Source organism: Abramis brama (assembly GCF_963993115.1).
Source record: "Abramis brama genome assembly, chromosome: 13".
Taxonomy (NCBI): Eukaryota; Metazoa; Chordata; class Actinopteri; order Cypriniformes; family Leuciscidae; genus Abramis; species Abramis brama.
This window is the reverse complement of record NC_139975.1, coordinates 24,925,786-24,933,597: the sequence shown is the minus strand read 5'-3', so window position 1 is coordinate 24,933,597 and position 7,812 is coordinate 24,925,786.

The following is a 7,812-nucleotide window of genomic DNA, read 5'->3' as shown; positions in this document are numbered from 1 at the left end:
TGTTGTTGTTTCGTTCAAACATTACAGACCATGGCAAGCAGACTTTGGGACAAAAATAGAAATAAAACGAGGATCAATATCGGCGTGGCGTTTTCGAGATGCTGAGAGCTCCACGTCCACGACAAACTTCGACTTGACAGAGCTTCACGACTTGACAGAGACGCTGCTCTTGCATGTACTTTATTAGACAGGTGAGCAAATGTACATAAAACGAATCAATGTTATATAGCTCAACATGATGAAATGTTAGAATATGATCAGGATATTTTTCTAATGTTGATCTAGCTTACTGCTAGTCTCACAGCCAACAAACTAACACATAGAATAACATTATAACTTTCAACACACTCAAATGTAGTTTAGTATGATAGTGTGTAGACCAAGTGAAACAGCGCTGTGTTACCTCACAATTTTAATTTGTTACATAAACTGACCAGTTTGAGTATTAATTCAGCACTTGCGGGTAGTTTAGTAAAATTAAATATCCTCATTCCTTAATATCCGTGGGACTCGCGTGTGACGCTGATATCTGTCTCTTATTAGAAATTGCGACCTGCTTCATACCACAGTCATGTTAAAAAACATGAATGTATTCACTCATCCATAAACATTATTTCCCATAAACATTATTAGATCCATCAGCATGACCACAAGTTCCATGATTCCATTTATTCACTGCGTCATCAATCTACGCCTTTGTTATTGTAAGAGGTTAGCGACCCCTAGCGGCGAAAACATTACATATTGTAGCTTTAACATTAGTTTACTTCACTAGTTAATATGAACTGATGATGAAAGATACTGCTTAAAGGCCCACTGAAGTGCCTCGGAACACGCAGCTTTGAATGATGCGTTGACGTAATTTCCACTGAAACAGGAAGCTAAGGCGGGACATACTGAATGGCTCCTCCCCATTTTCAAATAGCCAATAGCGTTTAGTTTACCTCACAGACTGCAAGTCATACTTGACAGCACCATGGAAGCGAATCCAAGCGCTGACGATATGTTGGATTCAATAGTAGAGGTGTGAATACATTCTAGCCTTTTCATTTTTAACCAATGTACAGTTGGAAAATGGAAAAAAACTCTAGCGTTTGGGCAACCGAACACAGATCTCCAACCCATACTGCTCTGTGACGTGACAACGGTCGCTTTGGCCAGGTGGTATTTATAGCATAGGGGGCAGGAGTCGCGGGACGCTTTAGATTCTAGAAAGCATTTGATTAGACAGAAGATGTAATAAGAAGCTGAAGTCCGTGGTGATGTCATAAAAATCCATAATCCATTTTAGCGGAAGTGAGAGACTGTACGTTTTGAATGCTTCCATCTCCTAAATGCAAATTTTTTCATTGTTTTGGAACACACCAGCTTATTCATAACCTTAAAGAGGCTACATGCGATTTTCTGAAATTTAAACTCGCGACTGACACCTGTGGCCAAAAAATGGAACTGCTCTTCCTTTCTGCTCGCTCTCGTACGTGCACACTTCACAAGTCATCCGCTGCAAAGAAGTCAACATTATGTTTACAGAGGTAAGAAAAGTCAAATACATATATTGTTTGAGAAACTAAGTTTGTTTGCTGACTAGCGGTGGTGGCAGAGTGATCTGAAACGTTTAACATGAATGCGCTTGACGTCACATCCGCAGACAGCGCGCGAAAAATCCAACCCGACAGAAAATAGGAAAAATAGCTTACGTTAATTTACGTTAAAATTTAGCTAACGTTAACAAAGATTAATAGACGTAAATATTGTAACAAATATATTGCTCATTGTTAGTTAATACTACTTAATGCATATTGAAACCTTATTGTAAAGTGTTACCAGTTAGCCTAAACAAACAAGATGTTCATATTGAGTAACACATGATTTTATACACAATGCTCACCAACAAATATTGTTCCAAATGAAGCCACAGCAGGCTAAATCGTCTTAGAGCAGGGATGGACAACTTCGGTCCTGGACTGTCCTGCAGAGTTTAGCCCCAACCCTAATCAAACACACCTGTTTTATTTCTGTAACATGGATTATTTTCTCATCCAATTTTTTGAGGAGACACTGCCTCCCTTGCCTCCTCAGAGAAACGCATCTGGCTGTAAGAATCACAAGACAATACATTATACCTGCCCAATTTGAAATGTCATTTCCATTGCTTTTTTGTGAATACTGGGAAGATCTACTTTTTCCAAAAATTTGGCCCCGATGGAGTATTATTTCTAAAGCATTTCATGTGCATCAGCAAAAGCAAATTTGTTCTTTTTGTGTGTGTGTGTTCAACCTCATGCCTGTGATTGGAGATGTTTGTACAAGCTTCCACTTGACTGAACTTTAAAGAGAAAAGGAGATGAGCTTGATTGTCCTGGCCCGTGTTTCTTGTCCTGTATTCCTCTAGGGAGCCGTGTCCTGCTGCCCAGCAGCCCTTCCACATGAGGCCTCAGGCACTTCTGCCCCATGCAGCCATTTCTCTGCCAATCCACTGGAAAAGAAAAAAAACATGGTGAACCCATTTAACCCTGTTCCAAATCTGGAGAGGAAAACAGGAAAACTAACAACCAGCATTAATGTTATGTACCTTATGCTCCATGTAGCTTAAACTCAATGAATGAAAGACAAAAATACTGCAGAATGTTCAATGCCCCCCGTTCTGACCTGTTATTAACATCCATTTTGAGTAATCTGATTTTCATCAGTGGATATTATGGGCAGTTGTGGCCTAATGGTTAGAGAGTCAGACTGGTAACACGAAGGTTGTGATTTCGATTCTTAATACTGGCAGGAAATGACCTTGAGCAAGGCACCCCTAACCCCCAATCACTCCCCGGCCGCTAGCAATATGGCTGCCCACTTCTCTGGGGGTGTGTGCACTAACCTGGATGGATTCATGTGTCACTTTACAACATCCAGGGTATTTTACATTCAGAGTGACCACTTCACATTTGTAGTGTATGATAATTAATTACAGTAATCATTTATACAATCCTGATGCATCCCAGCAACATCAAAATACCACCTACTCAGCAGTCAATCAATCACTGTACTTTGCTGGTTACAACACATCAGATAAATGTCAGATTGAGAATTTTACAAGGTGGCTAATTCGTACAAATTCATATGATCTCACTCGTACAAATTCGTACGATTTTTGCTAAATCGTACATATTTTACGAGTTGCCCAATTCGTATGAATTCGCACGAATGACCCCGCCCCTAAACCTACCCATCACTGGTGTGAAAAATACGTACAAATTGGGCGTGAGATAACGTTGCTTATACTGTATTATGCACAAGACTTCATGGAACTCTTGTTTGACACCAACAGGAGCTTAACTAAAAGGGAATGAGAACAAAATTTAAACTGAATTGAGTTGGATAATGACTGTATTGCCATCTGTAGCCAGCTGCATAGCTGAATCGAATTTGTTTCAGAATTGATTAACTTTGCAACATCAACAAAGTTATTGAACTGAATTAAATCTTCATTGAACTGACTTGAGCTGAATAATGACACTATTGTCTTCTGTAGATATGCTTAAGTTGAATTGAGTTTGTTTCATAACTGAATTGAATCAACATTGAACTGAATTGAGCTGAATAACAACACTTCTTCTGTAAAGCTACTTTATAACTGAAATTGAATTAGTTTCATTATGGATTAATTTTGAAGCATCATATTACTGTGCAGCTGCTTTGAAACAATCTGTATTATAAAGTGTTTTTTTTGTTTTTAGGTTTTAGTTTTTTTTTTAGCTTTATCACCATGCATAACACAGTCACGAAGAGACCCTCCCTTCAAAATTCAATCACTAGTGGTCACGGCAGACACATTTGCGGCTTATGCAACTAACAGGTTTAAATGATGATCTAGCTCAACTTTCAACTTGTGAAAGATGACAGAATATGAATGTTGATACCAGGGGCAAACAGGACCTAGGTCTTCTTCACTTTGCATGTTACAAGACCACATGAAGTCAACATTTTTTTAAGTCTTAGTCTTTATGCTTTAAGGCTATATCTATATGTATGTATTTCTAAAAGAAACTGAGAAATTCAGTATTTTAAGTAGATTTACCTGTAAGCAGTATATTGTAAGGGTGGTTTCCCTTAGGATTGCCGGTTCAGGCTGCAGGATTGCCAAATGACTAAAGATATCTATAAGATGAAAAAAGCAGTCATTGTGCCTGTATTTAAATCAGGAAGTCAGGACTCTATATCGTCCAATATCTATTTTACCTATTTTATCCAAAGTAATTGAGAAAGTTGTAGCAGCACAACTGGTTGACCACTTAGAAGCCAGTCAGCTCCTCCACCCACAGGAGTTTGGCTTTAGATCGGTTTATTCAACCGAAATTGCAAACTGCTGCTTTACTGAAAATATGAAAAAATCCCTGGATAGGGGTGATGTGGTGGGAGCTGTATTCCTTGATCTTAAAAAGGCTTTTGATACAATCAACCATAGCTTGCTTTTAACTAAAATGTCATCTTTTCATTTCTCTACTGAGGCAGTACATTGGTTTGCATCCTATCTTCAGGTTAGAGTTCAGTGTGTTAAAGTCGCCCAAGAAAAATCTTCGCTCTCAATGGGCATACCACATGGCTCTATACTTGGTCCTTTGCTGTTCAGTATTTTTATAAATGACTTACCATTAAACTGTTCAGGTGCCAGCTCTATGTAGATGATGCAGTTCTTTATGTACCCGCCAAGTCACCAGAGCTGGCTGCTGATGTACTGTACTGTCTGCATGTATGGCTGATGTCACATAGTGGCTCAATCAAAATCAGTTGGTGCTAAATCTTACAAAGACAGTGTTCATGTGTTTTTCTATTAAGAAACTTGATCTAAACGAAAGATTTAAAATTAACTTACAAAATGAAAAAAATCACTCTGTTACACAATTTAAATATCTTGGATTGGTCCTAGATCCTCAACTTAAATTTACTAAACATATAAAGAAAATCTCTAAAACAATACAAAGTAATCTTAACTGTTTTAAACTAATCAGAAACTATATACCAAAACAGGCAGCCCTGCTGTACATGCATGCTATGGTCTTTTCACATATTTCATTATGTATGACAGTTTGGGCGCAAGCAGCTCCATCTGCAACAAAACACATTGGTTCACTTGACTTTACAATCAAGCAATAAAAATTATGGATAAAAAGCCAATCTGTTACCATTACTGTCATATCCTCAATAAATATAATTTATTAAGCTTTGAAAGCTTCAGTAATTTATGTTTTCTTAAATTAATTTTTAAGTGTATTCATAACTTAGCACCTGAGCCACTTAGCAAATTTATTCAAATACAACAGCAAAAGAGTTACCAGAAGCACCACAAATCATAACTGTACAACACCATACTGTAGGACAAGCTTTGCACAGACAGCCTTTTCTTCTAAGAGCTGTAAGCTCTGGAATTCGTTACCATCTGACATTAAGATCATATCTGACTTAAAAAAGTTCACTTCCAGGCTTAAGTTGTAGCTAAAGACAACCAAAACTGTAGCCATTTTTAAATATTGTCATTTTTCTGTTGGTGGAAGTGAGTGAGTGAGTGAGTGAGTGAGTGAGTGTATGTTTGAAGAAATGTGAATGTTTTATACTTGTATGTATCTAAGCCCAACAGGAGTTGAAAATTAGCATTAGCTATAAACTCTATATGCTGCGCATCAGTTGCAGGATTTGTATTGTAACTATATTTGACTGCATTGTCCCTGTTAAATAAATAAACTAATAAACAAATTAAAAAGAAACGTTACCAGCAAGATGGTATGAAATTTAGCATTTCTTTTATGAGTCTATTACCACCCACTGCTACTTATACCAATGACGGAAATAAACGCAGTTACAATAGCAAAATATTTGGGAGAGCGTTGCTATAGTGTGACGATATTGTATTGTATTTGCAATAGGTAGCAATGTTAATACTGAATCAAAATTATAGCACAGGTTATCATTTATAGATTTAGTAACAATATTTGGTTATGCTTGTGACATTCAAACTGACCAATCAGAAGATTACAGCTTCCCCCACCTTACTAAAGATGGGACAATTAGCAGACCCTCATTGTACACAAATATTAGCCCACAGGCCTTGATCACTATCAGCACCTCTGTCTTTAGGAATTCCAAATGGCCCTTGGAGGGGGTTGGATCTGGAAAGTAAAAGATTTTCATCCTTACAATATCTTTAGGTGTGTTCGCCTTTGGCTAGTGTTAATGATCGGCAAGATTTGCCGCTTGCCAAGTCAAACACTTTCTGCTTCCCGTAGTGACACTCGTTTGATGTTTGCGTACTTTATTGCGGACAAAGTCGATTAGGTGTGTAATTTCTCAGATGAAAATTTTTCATGTAGCAACCAGAATTACTGTTCATTCATTAGGTTTATGTGCTGCTTAATGCTCTTAATAGGTCAAAAAGATTGGTCAAGATTGATCAGTTTATTTTGACAATATAACGTTTAGATAACATGAAAGTGTTTTTACTGTTATAAAACATGGATTTGTGAGCATTAGCGCAACTAAAAGTGTCAGAATAAGCACATAACAGAGCAGATCTTGTGCAGACGCTCTGGAGAAACTGTGCAGAATGAACCAGACGCATTGTGACAAACGACTGCATTTAAAATACCACATATGGAGTGATTGTGCTTTAACTTATTCCGACACAATACCTGTTTGCTGGAATTTAGCAAACTCAAGGTCAGATGAGCCGTTGTGCTCAATGACTGCTGAAATGAGGTAACATTGTTAATATACATGGACCAAATAAAAAACAGAAGGTGAGTTAAGAATATTTCAGCTCTTCAAAGCAGAAAATGCACAAATGGTTTCTGCTCACCTTCGAGAGGAGGGAACAGTGCTTTATTTGATGATTGTGTTGAAGTACTTCTCTCTCATTATATAACTGCTAATTGGAATGCACTCCGGCACAGACTTGAACAGACTAACAGGGATGAGAGATGTCAACAGCTCTCTTGATAACTAAAAGAGGCCTATGCAGCCAATAAATGCAGGAAACCTTTGTGATTAAAACCGTCCATAGATTGATAGTCAAGATGAGCTCACAGAAAGATCAGTAGGCAATTAAGGCGGTCTATTTTGTTTGCATACAGACGACACTTTGGTCTCTAAAAAGATTCTTGCTCCATGTCTAACTCTATGATATCTCTCTAATGTGGATAATTGATGTTAATGCGTCTGAATTTCAGATGAAAACATTATGGTAGCAACAGGTTATTTTGAAAAGACCAGCTAACCGTTAGCAATCTCAACGGCAGTTGCTCAGTTGCACCCCAACAGAAGTATGCAGTCTGAAAATCTGACATCTTGGATGGTCTAATAATTTAGCACTCTTTTTCTTTCACTTTTAATGGCTGTGGGACCAAGGGCTATATTCACAACAGGCCAGTGATCCCAAGCATACCTCAAATTCCACCAAGGCTTGGTTGCAGAAGAAGTCCTGGAAGATTCTGCAGTGGCCATCACAGTCACCTGAAATCTCTGGTGGGATTTGAAGAAGGCGGTTGCAGCGCGCAAACCCAAGAATATTACTGAACTGGAGGCTATTGCTCACGAGGAATAGGCTAAGATTCCTCAGAAACGCTGCCAGAAGCTGGTGTCTGGTTATACATCTCATTTGCAGCAGGTCATACCAGTAAAAGTGTGTTCTACTAAGTACTAAAGATGCTTGCAATGAACGGGTTGAATCATTTTGAGACTGCAGAAGCCATTAAAAGTTGCAGTTAAGCTATTTTGTTAAATATTTTTTCTAAAAAATAACAATAAAAGGTTATTCAAAACTACTTAGTG